The following is a 20,350-nucleotide window of genomic DNA, read 5'->3' on the forward strand; positions in this document are numbered from 1 at the left end:
CCTTAAACAGACCCACTCTCTCCTCCTTTCCCACACCAGTCCTTGGGGAAGAAGAGGGTTTATTTTGTTTTGTTAACAGATATGTTTCTGGAGCTGAATTACTACTGCTGTTTCCTTCCTAGCAGGAGTCGGGAAAGCTTGCGCTATGTAAGCATCCTAGATCAATCACAGATGGATACAGCAAGTCTCTATATGACCATTCTTTGCCTACACTGCATTACAGAATTGCATCTCCACAGTTTTCCGCAATAGTTGCCTTCCCTGTGTCTGTCCCCATCTCTTCTCTGTTTTTTCTGGTATTTTTCAGTGTTAGTTTTAAGTTCCCATCTGTTCCCATTTCTCCAGTGCTACCACATGAATTCCTCACGACAAGACAATTTGCACCCTCTTTCCCCTGGGATCCTGCGCCCTCCCCACCTTGGCCCTGGGGCTCACGTCTGAGCTGGCCCCGCTGCGCACCAGGCTCCCTCAGCTGCTTCCAGCCTCATTTTCCACAATTGCCCCAAATCCGGGGCCCAGTGCCTCAGCTCCCAATCCCATCCCAGATCCCAGCTCAAAAGCAGCTTTGAAAAGCGGGATGTACCCCATGCATGACACATCCCTTCCCCGGCCATAGACCTGACATCCCAGGTACACATCCCTTATCATAAGACCTGATGTCTCCAGCTCCACGCAGTGAGGACACAGGTACGTGACAGCCTGGGCTTGAAGTGGTTTCCTAAGGTCAAAGTCAAAAGAAGGGATGAGACTGCTCCACAACTACTAGCCTGTCTATCATCTCTTCTCTGCAGAGCTCAGAAATGTTCAGCTGCAAAGCTAATGAGCACAGGCACAGACCTCAGAGCAGCACGGAGGAGAGGAGAGAGGGTGCAGAGGATCTGCGCTGTTTGGACTCCATAATCCAGTCTAATAAAGCCATAATCCTTCTTGGCAATCTCTGGGCACTGCCTGGAGGGGGAACAAGACTTCACGTGGGTTAGCAGACCAGACACATCAGGTGGGGAGTGGGAGTAAAAGACACCAGAGCACAGGCATCAGACACTTTGCTGGAGTGCAGCAAGGACAGGCAGCAGTCACAGCCCCAGGTCTCAGCTCAGGCCTCTAAGGACTCCAGGGTAATGTTCAGGGGGATGCACAGATGAAGGCATTTTGGTCTTCCAGGTCCCAGACACCACGTGCAGTAACTGCTCTTTTAGCAAGCAAAACAACGCAGAGATGTTTCTCCTGGTTCAGATCATCCGTTTTTAAAGTCAGCCACCTGGAGATGGTATAAAAAACCAGAAACAAAAGAGCAGCAATAAGACAGAGGGCTGGAACACCTCTCCTATGAAGTCAGGCTGAGAGGCTTGGGGTTGCTCAGCCTGGAGAAGATAAGGCTCCGGGGAGACCTTATTGTGGCCTTTCAATAATTAAATGGGGCTTATAGGAAAGATGGGGACAAACTTTTTAGTAGGGCTTGTAGTGATAGGACAAGGGGTAATGGTTTTAAACTAAAAGAGGGTAGATTTAGACCAGATGTAAGGAAGGAAATTTTTTTACAATGAGGGTGGTGAGACACTGGAAGAGGTTCTGGATGCCCCATCCCTGGAAGTGTTCAAGGCCAGGTTGGATGGGGCTGTGAGCAACCTGGGCTAGTGGAAGGGGTCCCTGCCCATGGCAGGGGGGTTGGAACTAGATGATCTTTAAGGTCCCCTCCAACCCAAACCATTCAGTGATTTTACAACAGAGACAAGTGTTCCCCAGGAGGTTTCCAGCGCTTCTGCAGGAATTCATGTGTGGGAAGAGCATTTTACCAGTGCCTGTCCCCGGAGCCGGCACCCTCTGGGCAGGACGGGAAAGAGAGGTCGCAGCCCTCCGACCGCCTCTGCCACGGGGAAGGTGCCGGGGGAGGCCGTCACCCCTTGTCCCTCCACGGCACCCCAGTGTCTGGGACGGGGCTGCCCACGCAGGAGGGCTGGGTGGGTCATGTATGGCCCTGGGAGGAGGCGGATAAACACTCCCTGCCAGGTCCCGTGTCTCCTAGGAGAGGGTGCTGCAGACCCCTCGGAGTCCCCGCAAACATCAGCAGTGCCAGCATCAGCATCAGGCTTGAATATCTCTGCTGGAGCCCCACTGCTGAGGACACAGAATCTCAAGAACCAGAGACGGTATTTTTACTTATCATTCCAAGCCCCTTTTAGGCAGCACTCGGCCCAGAAAGCTCTCCAGAGCTCAGTGTCAGTGTCTTTGCAGGCTGCTTGCAGCTGCCTCGGACCATCGCTGGTCCATGCACACACACAGACACCTCCAGTGAAGATTTACACAGTCTATGGCAGGGTTTTGTAAAGGCTGTGCCCAGTTACATAGCACAGAGAGCAAGGAAAAGCAAATAATTAAAAATCCTTCATCCCCTAGAGACAAAAAAAAAATAAAATAAAATGCATTTTGCCCAGGGTTATAAAAGCTCCTCTCCTTCTTTCTTCTGGTCTCCCTGAAATTCATGCACCCTGGTGCCTTTTTTTAGAAATAACATTAAAATGGCCCAAGCTCCTGCCAGCAGCTGCCCTGGCCCTGAGCAGAACACAGTCTCCCCATCTCGTGCTGGCAATTATCAAAACACTTTGCAAAGGAAACACCCCAGATGGAGGTAAGCACTGGGTTAAATTCACACACCCCTACACTCAGGTTTCTGTTCTCCATATCACCTCGTCCCCTTTCCCCCGCTGATGGGCCAAAGGGGTGCAAGCTGCAGCCTTGCTAGCCAAGTTGAGTTGACTTCAGCCGCACCAGCTGCAAACACGCACTACACGGCTGCTCCTGTCACAGCCCTTCCCTTCCCTCGGGAACATCACAATACTAATATTTATTAAAACATGGTGGTTTGGAATTTCTCAGCTGGTTCCTTCACAGGTGACATCATTTGCAGCTACTGGGGGAGAAGGAAATATTTCAGATGACAGTAAGATATCAAACAGAAGTCTCTGCTGATAGCTCTGCCTTGTCCACCTTCTGCAAGACCAGCCTGTCTCCTGTGTCTTCACAGAGGACCACTCCTAGGGTTTTGCTCTTCTGACCGTGTTTTGAGTACTTTCCTGCAGTTTTAATCCTTATTTTCCTCAAGCAAATCATGGCCTGCAATACTGCAGTCGGGTGCTTGTCAGAGCACCTGGGAGAGCGTCTGCCAGCGGGTTCTGGGAGAGGCTACAGGACAGGGTGACATGAGGGAGCAGGGCTGGGGATCAGTAGCTTTGCTCCCAAGCAATCCCCTGTTATAGCACTTATTACTATGTGGGAGATAATAAGACTGTGCAAGAAAGCAAGAAACTGGTAATACAGCTAAAATATCCTAGGAGCCAGAGCTCAGCTAGTTCCCTTGTAGGGTTGAACCACCAGGGAGAAGGGTCCCGCATCAGCGATGCCGAAGTGAGGGTGGGGATGCACACCCTTCACAGCTCCTGGAGGTCGGACACGGGCATGGGACTGCTGAGGGTGAGGGTTCCTCCATCCCACTCCTGCCCTGGGCCTGCCACGATGCTGTACCTCAGCACAAGCGCTCGCCACCCACGCTGAGCCTGGTTATATCTTGTATATCCAAAGCCACTCGCTTGGCACACGTGGTGAACAAAGCACTGGTCATGGCCCATGTGTCCCATCACACTGCTTCTACAAAACACCTCTCGATACCCTGTAAATAATCTATAGCAATAACCTTAAAAACCAGAGAAAGATGTGCCATGGGAAGAAAGCAGAAAGAATTAGGGCCATCACCAGTTTCCCAGGTCCCTGCCATCACAAGGAATTAGTTAACCACCAAACAAACGCATATTCACACAGGCGTTTAAATGCCAAGAGGAGTGGTCCTCGCCAGATGAGAGCAAAGAGCAGGCCCTTGTTGTCTCCCACAGTAGAGCTAGTGATTAGGGAAAATATACATTAACTTCTGGCCAAGCATTTCCTGCTCCCCCCGCTGCTGGGAGGAGAACGTGCCTTTTCCTAATGTGCTCACGCTGCTTTCATATGGAAGCACTAATAAAAACACAAAGTCAGTCCAGTGTGTCCTTTCTTGCAGCACTAGAGGGGAATCAGCTTTTCTTGTCCAACTATTTGGCAACTCGGACATCTGCGCTCTGCTCCTGGAAGCAGAGCTCGGGGTCGTGCCGGTGGCAGCAGCTCTCTGACGATACACGTCTGCGCTGCAGCATGCACCGGTGGGCTTTCGGAAGTGGCTCACGTCAGCTGGCAGGAGTCCGCTGCTGAGTCTCTTCTCAGCCTCTATTTGTCAATTGGCTCAACATTAAAAAAAGACATCTTCAATTTGCATCACTCAAAAATGCATCAAGCCAGCATCTTCTCCAGCGCGTTACCTCCAGGGGAAGTCAGGGATCGTGAGGAATGCAGTCCATAACTTTGGAGGGCCCACAACGGCTTCATTTTTCAAGTCAGTCCAACTGACTGCAGCCACAAATCATGCAAAGTTTTGTTAAATCGGGAAGAAAGCTGGATTGAGCTTGCCTGGCAAGCACAGGAGGAGCAACCACGGCTCAGAAGTTTATTACCTCTCTCAGTGGTGCTAAGCTGGCCCTGCTCCCATTTACTGCAGAGAGGTGAACAGCTATCATCTGCTCTGATGAGGCAGAACAGAAATATAGCAAACCCAGACCTATTTAGCAGCTGGGCATTTATACAAGTACCTGACGATGTAAAGAGTAACCACCACCCTGCTGTCACACCAGAAAAAGCATGTGGCTGCCTGCCTTGACCGTGGTCCAGGCCTGGAGGAGCACAGCGCAGCCATTGACACCTCCCTCCACCAGCTGTTACTCAGCCTCCAGAGTCAGCTGGGGCTTTTGATCCTAATTTCATGGGGTGAGCCCAGATTTCAGCGGGCGACTTGCAGTCCCCCTGCAAGCTACAGCTCGGCGAGTCGAGGTGAGAGCTGGGAACAAAGCATCGCTAACTTCCAGAGGCGATGCGGTGAATGTGGTCGTCTCTAGAAAATGCTGCAAAGCGTTTTCAGGGCTCTTTGAAAAGCCTCCCACGATAGCGGAACCTCAAACCAACGGGGGAAAAAAACCCCTTGGTAAAGCACAGCGTCCAAAGGCAGGAGAGCAAAGAAACCTCCCCCATCAGGTATCCCTGCTACGTGGGGGTATTACACCCAGCCCAGCGGGAGTCTGGAGAACCAACTTTTCCTAGCAGCTATCTGAGTCCCTTATTCCTCATCAGACCTCCTGCAGGCTCACCTATGTGCTTGCAGAGACGTGTGGGACATCACGCCCCTGCAAAAGCCAGGCAGGACCGGTGCCAGCGCTCGGCCAAACGCCGGTCTCCCACCTCTGGTTTCATGGAGATGGCTTTATTTGAACAAAGACCGCAGGACTCAGCTACAGCCTGCTGGCAACCCCTGGAAAGCCTTTCGCAGCTGTCGTGAGATGCGGGTACATCACTCCCCCGGCTATTAATTACTCTAAGCCGGCTAAATTTAGGGCAGGGGCTAAAACCAGCCCTGGCTGCTGCTGCTGAGGCAGGAGGAGGCACGTTCCCCACTGCGTCAGGCGTCCGGCGATGCTCTGCTTGCACGCAGCGTGTGTGTGCACACGCTAAAACCCATGCTGGGAGCAGCCGGCAGGCTGCAAACTTCTGAGCTGCTTCTGAAGTCTCAGGCAACGGCAAGTCCCACGAGCAGGGGGTTTTGTACCCCGCGCAGAAGCAGCGGCCAGCCCCTCGGGGGGCTCTGGCACAGCCCTCCGGTTGGCAGGGCCGGCCAGGGGCCTTGCGAGCGGCAAGGCTGATCCTCCACCTCCTGCCGCTTCCCAGGCTGCAGCCACAGCGTCCTCGCGGGGTTACGAGAAGCACGGGAGGGGATACAAGAAGCACGGAGGGGGACAGCCTTCAAAACTGGGTGGCCACAGCCAAACCGCCCGACAAAAGCAGTCAGCAGTGGCGTTAACTCCCAGGGGACCGGGACCTGGCGGGAGGGCAGAGTGATGGCAAAGGAGGTGCTGCTGAGCTGGGCAGCCCTCTCCATCCCCTCTTTTGAGTTCCTGGGTCTGATCCAGGCTCTGTGTCAGGGACAGTGCTGGGCGACAGCCAGCCTGGGTACCACTGGTGACGTGTCCTGGTGGTAAATATGGGGTTTCCTAGACACGCACCACTGTTACCATCAGGTTTTCACCCTCCCTCGGTGCCTGACGTTGGCTGAAGCAGTAGCCAATTTCCATGTAGGTCTGTGTTTCGAACTGTGTAGTGTCAGAGGTGAAAGCACTGATGGCTGCACCCCTGGGGTCTACTTCGGGCTCCAAAAGGTAACACACTCCAGATGTTCACTGTTGGAGAGATGCTCATAAAAATCACCATATACTGAGGTAACTGAAAACAGTGACTTCTGTCACCGAATTGGACAAACGTTTCCCTGTTCTGTGTTATCTCCTTTTCACAGGCTTCCAGCAGTGACATTCTATGAACATATTTTTAGATAGCTTCTTCTCACTGTTTGCTCAAGCTGGTTCAATCTGTTATAACATTGTACAACTGGTTATGGTTCATTTACATCTAGCATTGTAAAAAAAAAAAAAAGACTCTTGACAGTTTGGGTTTAGAGAGAGAAAAAACATGGTGAAGTTGGGGGTTTCTGTTGGGTTTTTTTGGACCTGAAGCCAAATTAGCCTCTAGGCAGTGAGCTAGAAAAAACAAGTTTCTAATCCAGAAAAGCTCACTGGTCTCTATTAAGCATTAAATGGCTGTGTTTTATTCACCAGGGGGAGGGCGGAGGGTCTTCCACTCACAGTCCTTTCAAGATGATTATTATTCTACTTAAAATGCCTTCAAAAGTCTGCTTTTGAGTCTAATCCGTGTTAAACGAGCTGGGGGAAAGCTTTGTCTGGTGAGCTAACAGAAGCCTCGTTTCAAACTTAAATAACTTCTTTATGGGAAGTTCTTCTGGAAACAGTGTAAAAACAAACTTTGGGGAAAAAAAAAAGAGAAGAAGAAATCATATCCTCCTCCTTCCCAAAGCAGACCTCTGCTGCTACGCTTACCCTCTGTGTTGTGAAGGGTCCTTCTTTGTACTCCCCCTTAGCTCGGACCACGTGCAAATCCCAAGCCTACGTGCATTTATTAGCAGACTCAGGTCTTTAAGGGTTAAAAGGCTCTTTTATGATAAGAGGAAAATTAAGTAAATTGAGACTCCAAGAGTGACAACTTTCTTATGGATGCCTGTACCCAATATTCAAAACTAACAGGACGAAGCCATCATACAACTATTTTAAAAGACCAGGCTTTTCCTTTTGTTTTCCCATTTTTTGAATAAAGCTAGATGAAAAGCAGTAGAAATCCTCAGTAAGATGCCTGTTGATACCAGCTTGTGTTTGTAGCACAATGTAGATTCCTCTGATTTTGTTTCAGTATGATTAAAAGTGTTTAAAATAAAGCCTATGAAATAGCCATGTCTGACATTCATATAGAAATCTGAATACTACAAAAAAGCTAAAGAAAGCAATGTAGTTAAGTAACAAATCAAAGCACCAAGAAGTTCTCATGTCTCTCCAGATGACATACATTTATTTCTCCTTTATAAAAAGTTATTGAATCCAACTTTTAAAAGGGCTTTGTTCCCCTGATATCTTAAAATGACGATTTAAGGATACAAATGTAACAGCAGTCATTGCATCATTCTTATAGCTAATAAAATCAAGGCAACTTTGGTGCAATATTAAAGCAGTCAGTGTTAATGGATTACAGGATTTGTAAGCAATCCTGCTGCAGAGGCATCCAAAGCACTGCGGGAATGCGGTGGTGTTCCCCAGCGTGGACCTGCGGTCTTGGTCTAGGACTTCTCCATCTCAGGAGGTGGTAGATTATTCAGATTATGGCCTCATTTGGTTTGCTCTTGCAATGAAGAGCTAGAAACACTGCAAAAAGCAGGCAGAGACAGTGGCTGAGGCTATCAGCATACGCCTTAGCCCAAGCGTCCAGCTGCCGTGCTGGGGTAGGGCACTCCACACCAGTCACACCCCATAGTAACCCAGGGATGAGAAAGTTACTCTCAGGCGGGTGGACCGCTTGGACACGCGGGGATGGACACGAGCCCGCAGCAGGGTCCCGTGCTCGGCATAGTCTGCTTGTGCTTTGGGCAGCGTGGTCTAGCACGTGTGCGTCCCCCAGGCACCAACATCAGGGCGCGGACGTTTCTCGGATCCCTGCGTGACCAGGAGCTGCACAGCTCGAACCGCGTCTTCAGTGGGCGCAGCAGGACCCACTCTGCCTGGTGCTGTACACGGAGCACGTAGCTGAAAGAAAGAAAGATAAAGTCGGTTGCAGAGGAGGTCAACAGCAGAATGAAGAATAAAACCCAATCTTCTCACCCCAAGGCCAGAGACCCACCACCAGTGGTTTCCACTGCATGTTTTCCGTAGACCCCAGGAGCCTTCGTACTCTTTCAATAGGTCTTCAAAAGTCAACTAAACCTACTGCCACAACAGGCTGAGGCTCTCACCTCTAAGATAAACATCCTCTGGGGACCCCTCAGATCAAAAGGGAGCATGAAGATGTGCTGCATCCACATGTGCTTCTGAATCGCTGCCAGCTGTTGAGCAAAGGCTTCTGCCAGTGCCGCGACTGACTCAGCTAAAAGCAGCATGGCATTAGACTGCCTTATGGGAAATGTGCCACTGTCAGCACAAAGTGAGTCCACACACAAGGTTTTACACAATTTATTATTTCCATCCTTATTACACTAAGGTGTCAAATGAGATCCTGAAGATGAAACAGCAACAGTTAGCATGCTAATAGCTATACTCATTTTCAGCCCCGCACCCTGATCCACAGCATAAAAACCACTCGGACTTGGAAAACAATTGCAGCCTGCCTCGGCGTTAGCACTTTGCGATTAAATCTTCACCTTTCCATCTCTTGCTCGGAGCACTGTGTTGCTAGAAATAGCGCAGCCCTGCCCTGGCTGCCCACTCTTCTCACATTTTTACCCTTCCAGCAGACTGAGACCACTTGGTTTGCAAGGGCCAGTGGTTAATAAATCCTTGCCTTGCTCTATGGGAAGCCATATCACGATAGCACAAAAACCACATTGACACTGCTCTGTTATACACAGGCTTTGAAAGCTTTGCAGTTAAATCCATTAACCATGTGCATTTAGAAGAGACACAATTACTCTGCCTGTAACTACACCTAAGTGAGGATACTGCAGAAATGCTATGGACATTCACTAACAACCACTGCTCCAGACCTCCATAAAGCGAGAACTTGCTATCTAGTTGTTAAGTTGTACAGCACATTGCTAGCTAAGGGAAGTGAGGGCAGCCTCTTCTATGGCCTTTGTAACTGCGGTTTTAAAGGAAAAAACCACAAAACTTTAATTAAATAAGTCTCTGCTTACTTCAAAACCAAAACCTACCCACATTATCAGGAGATTTAGCATTAAGTTCTTCTGGGGATGTGGGAAGCATTTATAGCAGCCAACGAACCATCTCTGCGCTCTCTGTTTTGCCCTTTGCAGAGCGGAGGTGACCACATCCACCCCAACATGGGCAGGGAAGCTTAATTAACTGATGGTTACACAACGCTTTCGCAGGGAAACCACGTGTTTCATTTTGTAATAATTAGTGTCACATACTACAGCAGTGTCTCCGGGACTTTAATACCTAGTCTGTGTAAGGGGCACTTCACAAAGCTCAGCAAAAAAATCTCTGTTATTAAGCAACCTATTATTCCCACTTAAGTATGCTCTGCTCTTATAGATGCCCTGACATGTCTCAGAAGAAACAGGTAGTAGGCTAAAGTTTGATTCACTCATGACTCAGTGACATTAAATCAACTTACTTTAACTGTCTCTGATGCAGTGAGCACTATTTACCCCACTATTAAAAAAAAAAAAAGAAAAAAGAAAAAAAAAAAAAAAGATGTTGTACCTTCATTGAAAACAAGCCTGGTTCAGATGGCTATCTGAACACGGGAGTGGAGGAAAGACAAATGATTTGGTGCCTTCTGGGCTAAAACCAATACATTTTTTAGGACTGGTCAACAGAGACGTCCAAAGCCGTGTTGTTCATTGTGAGACCTGAGTTATAACTGCAATTCTCTTTCATTGCAATGCTTCACTGACCCCAGGCATTGGTCTCTCTTGGGCTCAGGGCAACTGATCAAAAGAGCAGATGTGACAACAATCTGCCATATGGTCTGCTAATGAAGACCACTAAAGGCCGTCAGCAGATATAACTTTTGATATCTCCTGGGCAAAACTGTGTTTCCTTTTGATCACTGGCAGATGTCATTTGAGTACTAATTCCTAGAAATAACTGAGGCACTTGACCTCCTTCTACTGGGAACCTCTCCTCGTGTTTTGGAAACACACACTTGACTGCCAGCACTACTGAATTGTTGCTGACATTTCATACCATCCGGGAGCTGGCTGAACAGGGACAAAAGCCCTAGAGCAAGAAAAGGAAGGATTTTTGCAGAGATGATGTCCAGGTGGTACTGTACACAGATTTTTAAAATCAAGGGCATAGAGGGTCATTTAAGGGGGTCATGCCTGGCATCATGGTAATAAACAGTTTGGGCCTATAGAAAAGCAGAGTAATGGCAGAAGACAATCACATGTGAAAGTAAAGGTAATGAGTACATCATGTGACAGAACCCACAGTTTTTTCTGAAATTACTTTTCTATGCAGAGCATTTTTGCTCCCAGGGGTCTGCCCCCATACAGTACCCCCATCTCCCCGATTCTTCTGCTCAGGTTTTCAATCTTCAGCCACACATAGGTGACAAATCCACTAAGATCATCATTTACACGCATCTACATCTACCTCCAGCTTTCCATCGGTTCCAGAGAAGACTCAGAGAGTCCATCTGTGCTGGTAAATAAAGTTAGACGGGGCTTGTCCATGACCAGAGGCCACTTGACACAGCCTGGCCACCTCTCTACAGCTCCAGTCTCTTCACTAGTCTCCAGGCGGAGAGGTGTGGGTGCAAAGCTGCCCTTCCCAGCGCTGGTGGCGGCCAAGGGAAGGATGGAGCTGCAGGGAGTGCGGGTACGGGGCTGGCCTGAGCCGCGCAGTGGGGGAGGCGCAGATGGGAGGAGAGAGGGCGACCTGTGTGGATGAATTCAGAGGAAACATTTCCCAGATTTTTCCCAAGTCCCAAGACCCATCCCAGAGCACGCAGCTGCCTCCACAGCTCAACACCAGGGACACGAGTTTTGCCCAGACTCGACAGGCACTGGTGGAGGGGACAGACGGGGACGACATTCAGGCTCGCTCCCGTGTGCTGAGACAGGCACAGGCTCCCAAAAAGCAGCGGGGCTGTGGCAGAGTGACCTGAAGGACCCCTTCCCCAAAGCCTCCTGGACCCTTTTCCCGGGCTGATGGACCTGCGTGGGGCTGGTCCAGGCCACGGGTGGGCTCTCTGGGGGCCAGGGATGCACAGCAGCTGCCTCCTCTTCCTCCTCCCAGCAGGAAGATCTTTGCCACCAAGACCCAGCAGCTTTGTGTCCTACGGTTGATACGACACCCTGGCAAACCCAGTACCGGGTCACAGGAAAATTTAGGTGGAAAGAGCCTTGTGGTGTTTGCCTGCTCCAGGCCCACGGTTACCACTGTGCAGGCAATCAGGCTTTGGTGCTCTCCTCCGATTGCCCTCGCACTCCCACTCCAGCCAGTGGTTATTTGCCACCCTGATTTGCTTGCCCAGTCTTAGATGCATCTCAGACATCCCAGTGGGCAGCCTGGGAGCGGGGTCCTGTGCTCCTCAGGTACACACTGGCCCAGCTGGCTTCGGGGCTGGCGGTCACAACCTGCCCCTCGCCCTTCTTCAGCAACACTGCTAGATCATGGCTTCAGCGTGTCCATCAACATGTCACATGGACATTTTGAGAGAACTAATAACTGGTGGTCATGTCAGTGAGTGTTGGGAATAATCCTGAGCAAAGAACCTGAGAGTTTCAGTAGCCCACTTGTGGGAAAGGCAAAAAAGCAAGCATTATCATTTAGTTCAGTTGTTTCCACAGGTCAGAAGCTGGGCCATGTGTTGTTCTTCCCTGCCATGCAGACGGGCTGCATGCACGTTAGCAAAAATACACCATCCCTCCCGAGGTAGAATTTGATTGCCCAAACCCAGGCTGCTATCGGTGCTTTACTCAGTCATAACAACCATGAGACTTCTCAGAGGAGCTCAGCAACAGAACAAGAAGCAACAGCCTCACATCGGAACAAGGGAAATGAGTTTTTACCATGCAGGTGGTCAAGCACTGGAGCAAGTTTCCCAAAGAAGATGTGGAGTCTCCATCTTTGGAGATATTCAAAACTGGACGAGACCCCAGGCAGCCTGATCTAGCTGGCCCTGCACTGAGCAGAGAGTTGGACTAGAGACCCTTCCAGGTGGGACATCTCTAGGGCATCTAAAATGGTTCTATGTTCCCACGTGGAGATTCAGTTGAACCATAGTTTGCTGGAGTCTCTGCTCCTCCATGAGCTGGAAAAGCAAAAATCTTCCTTGCCAGCAGTACCGATTTGCCCATCTCCATTCCCAGTCAGACTACTCTGTGTTTCCAGATTTGCCTCTCAGAGAAGATGCAGTCACTGAGTTTATAAGAGCCAAACCCTTGGATTTGTGACCCATATTTTGGGGGAGATCAAGGGAGCAATCCTGGCTCTCCTCCTTCGCTTTTGTAACTTCCCAGCAGCACAGAGGTGAAGGCAACGCCAATCCCTGTGCTCCCAAACCTCAGACCTGCCTTCTGGAATAGCACAGCTTGACATCATTAACTACACTCTGAAAGGTATATTGTACATTAGCTACATGCTGTACGGGTCGACTTTTTTATAAAGGAAATGCTTTTAAAAACTTCCCTGCCATTAGTCTCTTCACATGTGAAATACCAAAAATTGTACGAGTTCTTTCAACTAGAGGAATGCAAAGGCTTCCCCTCGAGGTAAAAGCACATGATTTTGCACATTAAAGCCAGGGTAGATGAAAGGAAGGTCTCTTCACAACTGTTACTGCCAGCACAAGGGATCCGATCCTGTTCACACTGCCCTTTGCATATAAAGCCCTGGAAAGTCCTACCCTGCCTCTCCCTCAGGCCACCCGGCTCGTGGTCCCCCCTCCACCCCACCCAGGAGATGGATATGCTCTATCACGGGCCAGCTTCAGAGACCTTTGTTACAAACCTGCCTCCTCTCTGAGGCTCGTTAGGAGACACGGGTTTGCTAGCACCAGGATAGGTCATGCATACCATGAAGGGACCAGGCAAGATCTCGTTACAGCCACTCATCAAGTTATTCCATGGCCTGAGCCATAAAACCTGACATTACCCAAGTGCATGCTTTTAGCCCAGCTCATCTGTCAGACATGGGCTTAGCTCAAGCCTGAAGTGGGCTAAGGGCACAGAGGGACAGTTAGCACGGCCCTGCTGCCAGGGGATAACCCTGGCAGCTCCCATAACTCAGATGTATGTCTGAATACCAGCTCAGTTTTATTGCTTGATGGTAAGGCATTTACCTCGGCCATTTTCTTCCTCCGTGCAAGTTAAACCAGTTCGATTGTGCTGGTCTCCCTCTGTCAGGCTTCCCTGCACAAACAGGGCTTGGCTCCGTAGAACTGAACAGCAGAATATTTATTTAATAACAGGAGTCCCAGTTTGGTGGTGATAAAGGGTGCAGGGCTGGAGGGATAAAGGGTGCAGGGCTGGAGGCCAACAAACCTAACAGTTTCTCAAGTCACAGTAGTTTACGTTTGCCCTTGATCCCCCATCACCTCATTTGCAGGGCTGCAGGCTATCAGGGTGGAACAGAAAGCAGAGGTGGAGGTATGAGAGGAGAGACGTGCCTGGTCAGGGACATTTGCAAGAGCTCAGCTTGGTGAAGGGGACCAACAGGACTCCCTGATGTCACCGCTGCCTTTTGCTCTCCGGACAAAGCATCACCAGGCTGCAGCACGTCTGCGCTGAGCGGGCAGCCGGGGAAGCACTCCTGCAGCCGGTTGCCTTCTCCCAGGCTGGGACAGGGCAAAAGCCGCAGGAGAATCGGGTGCTGCCCAGGCAGCAAAGCGGCTTCTGCCATAGGAAGCCAGGACGGGTGTCACCTGCCTGCTCACCTGCGCCCTGCCTGGTGTCACCCCAGGCTTCTGCAAGCCTGCCGAGGTCCAAGCCAGCAACCCTACAGCACATTTGACTCTGCTGAAGTCGGGACATAGCGCCTTGCTTAGCTGAAATCCTGTAGCCTGCCGGACGCTGGGGACGTTAGGCTTTCTGAGGTCAGCCGGTCTTCATAGACTTCGCAGACCTTGTCCACACTGAGGACGAGAAACGATCTCACAAAACTGGAACATGTCGTGGTTTAACCCCAGCCAGCAACTAAGCACCACGCAGCCGCTCACTCACTCCCCCCCCACCCAGTGGGATGGGGGAGAAAATCGGGAAAAAGAAGTAAAACTCGTGGGTTGAGATAAGAACAGTTTAATAGAACAGAAAAGAAGAAACGAATAATGATAATGATAACACTAATAAAATGACAACAGCAATAATGAAAGGATTGGAATGTACAAATGATGCACAGTGTAATTGCTCACCACCCACCGACCGGCACCCAGCTAGTCCCCCAGCGGCGATTCCCCACCCCCACTTCCCAGTTCCTATACTGGATGGGACGTCCCATGGTATGGAAATACCCTGTTGGCCAGTTTGGGTCAGGTGCCCTGGCTGTGTCCTGTGCCAACTTCTTGTGCCCCTCCAGCTTTCTCGCTGGCTGGGCATGAGAAGCTGAAAAATCCTTGACATTAGTCTAAACACTACTAGCAGCAACTGAAAACATCGGTGTTATCAACATTCTTCTCATACTGAACTCAAAACATAGCGCCGTAACAGCTACTAGGAAGACAGTTAACTCTATTCCAGCTGAAACTAGGACAAACAAGAACAAAGTTTCTGCTGGGAAGGGGAGGTTCACCTCTTGCCCATTAGCTCCATACACCCACAAGATCTCTGCAGAGCTCTTCTGCTTCCCTGCACCCTTGTGTTTACCCAACAGACTTAGAAGCAGCCGTCTCTAAAGGTCACCCACAAAGTCCTACCTCGAGTACCAGGACAAGGAGAGGAGATGGACGCGGCCGGGGAGCTGCAGCAGGAAGCCCGGAGGGCTCTGCAGAAGAGCAGCCCGCCCGGGATGGGGCAGGGGTGCAAGGTCCACAGGGCATCCCTGTTTAGAGAGATGGCAAGAATCGGGAGTCACGCTGGGAAGGGCCGGGGGAAGCCAGGCTTGAAACGAGGAAGCTGGGCCAAACTCGAAGGAGCTGAGTGGGGCCGGGGTGGAGGGCATTTATGGTACTAATGAGGTGCAAACACCACACAGACAGCTTGAATCACCCCCCCACCTTGGTAACGACATCCGTGCTGTGGTCACCGACTTGAAGTCACGGTTTGAGTTGTAAGTCACTGCTGGGAACGCAGCACTACCAGGTGGACACTAACTCATCCGCACGGTGCTGCGCCTCACCCGCAGGATGCCTGAGAGCATCCCTCCCCTACCGCAGGTGACAGTGGGATTTTGGCCTTTTTCCTCATCTGGCCGTAGTTTGGGACTCGCACAGGGACTCGACAGAAAGGGCTTGTCTTGTCAGCACGCAAGCCGCTCGTACGGGACATACCGTCATACTCCAGCTGTGTCACAGCTGCCTCTCCGGCGCGCAGAGGTGCTGGGGTAGGAGCCGGCTGCAGCTGCCGCCGGAGGAAGCGCTCCCACGGCGCGAGCCCTCCGCGCTCCCGAAGGAAAGACCGCAGAAAGACAGAGTGGTGAGACACGCGAAATGTCACTCTCCCCTGGGCCAGGTCTTTGTTCTCATTTTTTTGAGCAAAGCAGATCCCTCCCCTTAAAAAGTGGGGAGCAGGGAGAAAAAAAGTGTTTACTGACAATGCTTAGGGTGCAGTACAATCCAAGATGTGTTAAAAGGACACTCCTAAAAAAAAGATGCTTTTATATTTAAACATCTGTTCTCAGCAGTTTTTTTGCAAATTAGATGAGTCAAACTCCAGCCCTGGGCCAAAGCCCAGCTCCATTAATTACATAGGGGCAACCTCCATCCCTCCTCTAGCTGCGGTTTCCCCGCTGTGTCCTGGCCCTGTTCTGCTGTAGGACGGCTCTTCAGCAAGGGAACCGGTCTCCCCTGCTGCGAAGCACCCACCTTTCCAGCTCATCTCAGCCGCTGAAAGGGATGCTCAGCATGTAGCAGCACCTTGAGCAGCAACAGAGATGGAGCAGGCTTAGGAACATTAGCTCCTAACCATCACCTTCCAACTCAGCCTCTTGGACCTTTCCTCTCTGTGTCTCACTGGCCTCTCTCTTGCAGTTATTTTTTCTCCGGACAGCTTGTGGCAGCAAAGCCAACTCCCTCCTCCCGCTCCCCCTTTGGATCCCCAAGCAGACAACGCTGGCTCTGTGCTCTGTTCTCAAGCCCAGCTTTTTCCACACGCTGTATTTCACAGCACATCAGGTCAGGACGTGGCTCAGACTCACAGGACGTGAGGTCTCTGCATCAAAGCAAAGGCCTGAAGAACTGTCAAAATTAGAAATAAATTTTTGCAGGAGGTTTTGGGTCAGAACTGTAGAAAAACCCAAGTGAAGATGATATCTGGGAAAAGGTTTGGAAAGCCGGGTGATAGAGGCTGGCTCTGCTTTGAGCAATGTACACATTGCCTTTGCTACACACACGTTAATGCTAGAAAGGCAGATTAATAAATAAACCTGTTCACTGAAGGGTAACACCAGTCCAGCAGTTTGCATTGGGAAAGATGAAGGTTTTCCCGCTTGCTCCTTGGAGACCAAACCTTATTATTTTCTTCTTAGAGCACAGCAAAAGCTGCCTAAGCTAGTTTGAAATCTAAACAAATTTCTAATGGACATTCACTGGGCTGCTTCTAATAAATCCACAGTAAAAATCTGTACCAAGATCTCCAGGCTCGCTCCAAACTTGCCAGCGGGTCCTCATGGTGCAAGGCAGGAGTGTCCAGGTCCTGGCAGTGGTCGGCCAGCGTCCGTGCCGCGGTAGGGCACAGCCGGGAAGACGCAGCATCTCTTCGTGCTGCATCCCAGGGAAGCAGGTGCCCTGCGGGGAGACCTTGGGGTGCCTGGACAGCACAGGAGAAACCACCCTTTTAGTCAGCGAGCAAGAGGGAGAGATTCATTCTGACATGATCGATTTTGACTTTGAAATGTAATCCTTTTTGTGATTAGTATAGATGACCACAAAAAGCCCCATCACTTTCCAGAGCTCTTATGCTGAGGGACCGTACCGATCTCTGTTGAAGACTTGCTGAAAATACAGCAAGTATTAGGAAAGAAGACAAAACCTAAACACATGTGGTGTGCTATTTATTGTTACAAGATCAGCTCCTTCAGTGAACTAACTGCAAATAGCCTAGAAAATTTCTGGTGGGAACAAAAACCTGAAAAAACAGAGCTCCCCAGGTTCTGTTTTGGTTATTATATCAGAAGGAGCCTGTTATTTCACCCAGCAAGGAAACTCCTCATACGTTTGCTCTCTGATGCTCTCATAGTAACTACTGGTAGTGTCTCAGCTGCCTGTCATGCCTCGCCGGGGTGAACAGCAACACAGCCCAGCCACAACACCCCCTCCCAAATGCTGGTGCTGGGACCCTCTCAGGGCATTGCTCCTGCCAGGGGAACCTGTCTGCGGTGCAGAGGATGTGTTGGCATCTGTCTTTCTTCTATCCTCTCCATCCCCTCCTCGCACTAATGCTGCCAAGCGCGAGGGATGGGCTGTGCTGGTCCTTGCACCGGCTAAAGCCATGAAGATCTATCCTGTGGCCAGGGGGTTGCTTCAGGGGTTGGAGCCAGGACCAAAGGCCTGAGGAAGCAAAAATCTCAGGCTCTGGATCGCAGAGGAACAACAAGCCCTTGGCTTCAACAGAGAGAAAGCCTGGGACTATGGAGTCTACTTTGAGGTTGAGATGAGGTGTGGGATAAGGTCTGAGACCATCCCACAGCGACCAGGGGCTGGGGACAAGGCAGGGAACAATCAGCTTGGCTGGAGCTGCCTGCAATTTTTCACATGCCCTGTTCCTTCACAGACGAAAGACTGTCAGGAGAGAGAAGAGTGACAGTCCTACCTGTAGTCTGGGGATAAGATGAGATACGGGATGAGACAGAGTCAGTCTGGTTTATTCTCATACTTGGGGAACGAGCAATCCGAAAATAAGATCTGAAAGTCACATTTTGTCCCAGCAATTGCATGTCTCGACTCCACTTTGGCCTTTGCTCTTGCAAGTCCAGTCAAATACTACAGCAGGACAGATCAGTGCTAGTGGCTTCAATGGATAATAGCAATCTTAAAATAAACTCATGTTCCTCAAATAAACATGATGGTTTGGGCAAGACTTGAGTGTTGATATGGGTAAGTATAGATGTGTGTGTCTATGCATGCATATATATCTCTCTCCGTAATTAATTCTTTTATTAGAAGAAATGATTGCCAGGTTTGAAGAGTGCTGTCTAACAGAGGTAGGCAGCCTTTCACATACAGCATACATCCTTTTCTTTCCCAGAGCAGAGGCTGAGGGTGCCAGCACAGCAGGAGTCAGAAGAGGCCACCTACCATCTAACTCCAGCATTGTCCTCCAGAAGAGCTCCTGGGCTCCCACAGGACTCGGGAGGAGCCGGGAGCCGGTGCCGTTGGCTCTCTCAACACTGTGCTTCGGATGCAGAGGCTCCTGGCTCCTTGCCGGCCTGGCTGGGTGCCATCCAAAATTGATCCACGTGCCATACTTGGCACTTGCACTGCACACTTCCAACCCTTGTTCTTGAAGATGAGCCAAGGTATTATCCACTGGCCCTTCTGGGAAATGGTGTTAAAAGCCACTGGTCCATCGTAAAGAGGAATTTGATAGCCAATTTTCATTGATTTTCCTGAGAATTCACGTGCTTATCTGCCTTTAGCTTTTGGAAAAGCTTCTCTTTAATTCTCGGCAGTCCTAAAGTCTTCGCAGGACGGAAAAATCACTGAAATGCCTCAGAGTCCTTCAGTGTCACTGCTAAACCATACCAGTATTTGGGGTCACCACTGCTCAGACGCTTTCCTGGCTCCAGCAGCGAGCTGCTTCAAAATGCAAGGCGTTTGGCTTGTTTTGACAGCAAGTTTATGGAGCCAGCAACTCTTCCAAGTGAATATGCGGGCTGCCCTGGAATGAACTGTTTCCATGGGGGCAGCCATGAAACTTTCCAGGAGGCTCCAGTCCTTCAGAGACAGCCCACAGGGATGGAGGAGGAGGAATTTGCTCACTTCTTGTTGAGAATGCTCTTGCCCCTGATGCCCGCAGAGCCTTTCCCCTTGGGGAGGGATGTGCCACGCACGGTGAATCTCAACCCGCAGCCCCCGGGAGTGCAGAAACGCTGCCTCTCGCAGACTGAGAAAATGGGCCAGGAAAAGGTGGCGGAGCCCCGTGTCCCGGTGAGCCCCGAGGAAGAGCCCCGCCACAGCCCACGGGAGCTGACGACACCTCTGCCCCCCCCCAGCCCAAAGCCCCAGCTGCCTCCTCTGCTTTCAGAGATGCTTACATCTTATCCAAAAAGCAATGCGACTACAGCAATGAAACGATGTAGGTTGGGTTAATTCAAGGAAGCAGCTTGAGTTAAAGCTTGGGACTGAACTCCCTTGGTGTAGCTAGCAGGGCCAACTTCATAAAGTGTGTGCTGCCAGGTCAGAGCAGAATGATGGCAGTTCCTCACCTTGCATCCTTCAGCCATTTCATATCTTGAGCATTTTGTTTGGGGCTATTTAATTCAGCTCTGCCATCTCCTCCTCAACAAGCAGGCCCCATCACTTCTCCTTTCCTCAACACCTGCCTCAGATCCAATGCATCTTATCTGTCACCTCTCCTGCCCCGGATCCAGGCCCTGCATGTGACACCACATCCCCAGAGTCCCAGCTGATGATCTTCCTGCAGAACATCCTTCATAGATTCATAGGACAGTTTGGGTTGGAAGGGACCTTTAAAGGTCAACTAGTTCAACCCCCCTGCAGCGAGCAGGGACATCTTCAGCTAGACCAGGTTGCTCAGAGCCCTGTCCAGCCTGACCTTGAATATTTCCAGGGATGGGGCATCGACCACCTCTCTGGACAACCTGTGCCAGTGTTTCACCACCCTCATCATAAAAAATTACTTCCTCATATCTAGTCTGAATCTACCCTCCTTTAGTTTAAAACCATTACCCCTTGTCCTATCGCCACAGGCCCTGCTAAAAAGCCTGTCCTCATCTTTCTCACAAGCCCCCCATTCTTATAAGCTGTTCCTTCTGGCAATGATCTGACCGCTCATTGCCTTCCCTCCTCTAGGCCTTCCGTTACAAAC

The sequence above is a fragment of the Aquila chrysaetos genome, chromosome 15, assembly GCF_900496995.4.
Source record: "Aquila chrysaetos chrysaetos chromosome 15, bAquChr1.4, whole genome shotgun sequence".
Taxonomy (NCBI): Eukaryota; Metazoa; Chordata; class Aves; order Accipitriformes; family Accipitridae; genus Aquila; species Aquila chrysaetos.